This window comes from Oratosquilla oratoria, chromosome 8, assembly GCF_046742065.1.
Source record: "Oratosquilla oratoria isolate Oo_2021 chromosome 8, ASM4674206v1, whole genome shotgun sequence".
Classification (NCBI taxonomy): Eukaryota; Metazoa; Arthropoda; class Malacostraca; order Stomatopoda; family Squillidae; genus Oratosquilla; species Oratosquilla oratoria.
Genome location: NC_134784.1, coordinates 7,748,168 through 7,750,667, shown reverse-complemented (window position 1 = coordinate 7,750,667; position 2,500 = coordinate 7,748,168). Strand labels below are relative to the sequence as shown.

Here is a 2,500-nt window from a genome sequence, read left to right as displayed (position 1 = left end):
AATGGGCAGAATACACATGAGAACTAATATGAGAGGGAAACAAATGGGTGGTTGATGGGAATGGAATGGGTAGCCTTAGCTGGCTACCCTCTTTATAAGGTTGAAAAGGACCTTGGTATATAGTGATAGCATCAGTAAAAGCTCTTCACCCCGTAAGCGCGGCATAAGCTCGAAATCTCGACTATGGAAAGCAATGACTCTAACTACTAAATCAGCAATTGCACGTGCGTCAACATCAGTGGATATTTGCTCAGCAGGCAAAACCATTAGGCATATGTTAACAATGGTTTAACCCAAACAATGGCAAAACATAGAATTAAATTATACCTGCATATTTGCAAGTATAATTTCATTTTGTGTTTTACCATTAGCTGTGCCAAGCCTGTGTGAACAATTTATTTGCTGCACGCATTCGACATGTTAATATTCTTTATAGATTTTACTCAGGTTGAAATCAGATGATTTAACTCAATAAAAGTCCATGATCACCATAGTGAATAAAATAAATAATACAGAAAGGAAAACAGTAGGAAACAATCAAACAAACAAACAAACATAAAATAAACAAACACACATGCATACATACATACATACATACATACATACATACATACATACATACATACATACATACATACATACATACATACGTACATACATACTGTACATATATACATGCATACATACATACATACATACATACATACATACATATGTATATACATACTGTACATATATACATGCATACATACATACATACATACATACATACATACATACATACATACATACATACATACATACATACATACATACATACATACATACATACATACATACATACGTACATGCATACATACGTACATGCATACATACGTACATGCATACATAAAAACAAACAAACAAGCAAGCAAACAAATAAACAAATAATAAAACAAACAGCAAACAAATATCAACCAATCAATCAAACAAGCAACGGAATGAATAAATCTAACACGCCCTTTTGCATCTAAACTTTACTAATGTATACAAGGCGTCAGATAACAATGAAAGTTACATTGTAATATACCTCGGTTTTAGCAATGCATTCGACAGGGTTTCATCTCAGACTACTAGATAAAATCAAGACCCATGGCATAAGATTAAAAGTGTTTGAATGGATTAGAGCATGAAATAGTGACAGAAAAATAGCTCACTATTAACGGTGTAAAATCATGATGGAGTTCCCCAGGGCTCAGTTTTGGGTTCATCATTGCTCATCATATTGGACTTGGACAGAGGGATTATTAGGGATGCTAGTAAGTTTGCGGATATCACTAAAATAGAACGCTAAATTAGGTCGGGGAAGATGGTGGGATACTGAAGAGGGATCTTAATCATTTGTTTGCATGGTCGCAGAAATGGCAAATAGACTTCAATATTTCAAAATGCAGTGTATTAAACGTAACATTACGCAACCCAGCTAACGGGGTATAGCTTATAAAAAACCATTTAAAGAAAACAGGATGTGAAAAGGACTTAGGAATGTTATTGAATCCTAATCTTAAACCCAGAGAGCATTATGTCCCAGGAAACTCAAGCACATTATTACCAAGAATAGGTCTAACACAGCATTAGGATTTATTGTTAGGACGGTTACATATAAAACTGCAGAGGTAATCACTAAATTCTATCTAGCGATGGTTAGATCTATCCTTGACTATGCGGTACAGTTTTGGTCTCAATCTTATAGAAGGCATATTAATTCACTAGAATCAGTAGAGGAGAATGACCAAAATTATACAAGGGCTTAGAAATTATCTTATGAAGACAGGATTGGGCACCTTAAGAAAGAGTGCGGCTTGGTCTAATAGAAGTACTCAAATGGGTCGAGGGCTTTAAGGTGATGCAAAAAATGTCATCATATTACCACAGCTGAGCAGGACTTGCAGTAATGAATTTAAATCGGACAAGTAGTTAACGAAGGAATAGAATTAGTAAGCATGTAGTGAGCGCTGAAATAATTGGTTGTTGTGATAAAAGATTAGATAACTTTATGGATAGGTAAGGGACATGAAACTGCCTAGTGTAGGCATTATCGTCTCTTATTCCGGTTAGTATTAGCCAAGTGACACAATCCAACAAAAAATAAGCGACCCCTTTCTAGTCTACTTGAATTAACGATTGTAGTTATTGTTTAATTTATTGAGCTGTGGGGTGGTCCCATGATGAATTAAGTTGATTAAGCTAATCATGTATGATATCCTCCTTGACACGGTGATAACTTTAAAAACTATTCTGTCTTAGAGACCTGGACACAGGATTCGCCGGCCGGCAGCTGGGATCGGGTGACATAGAAGTAGGCAAATATAAGAGGCCGACGGGCCGAGATCGATCAGGCAGAAAAGGAAGCCGGCCGACCACGCAGGAGCTAACAGACACGAGAGAAGGGGTAGTCGACAGGGACCGGGCAGACAAGAGAGGAGTCGGGTTGGCCGTGGCCCGACAAACATGAGACCGA

The 2,500-nt window shown here is 37.0% G+C and overlaps 2 protein-coding genes across 2 annotated transcripts in view; both read right to left on the bottom strand.

Moving 5' to 3' along the window:
* Positions 1-2,500, bottom strand: part of LOC143027572 (uncharacterized) — a 517,585-nt gene that overhangs the window by 427,171 nt on the left and 87,914 nt on the right. The gene's annotated exons all lie outside the window — the stretch shown is intronic.
* The window catches only part of LOC143027570 (uncharacterized), a 22,153-nt gene that overhangs the window by 18,746 nt on the left and 907 nt on the right, over positions 1-2,500 (bottom strand). The window lies entirely within an intron of this gene.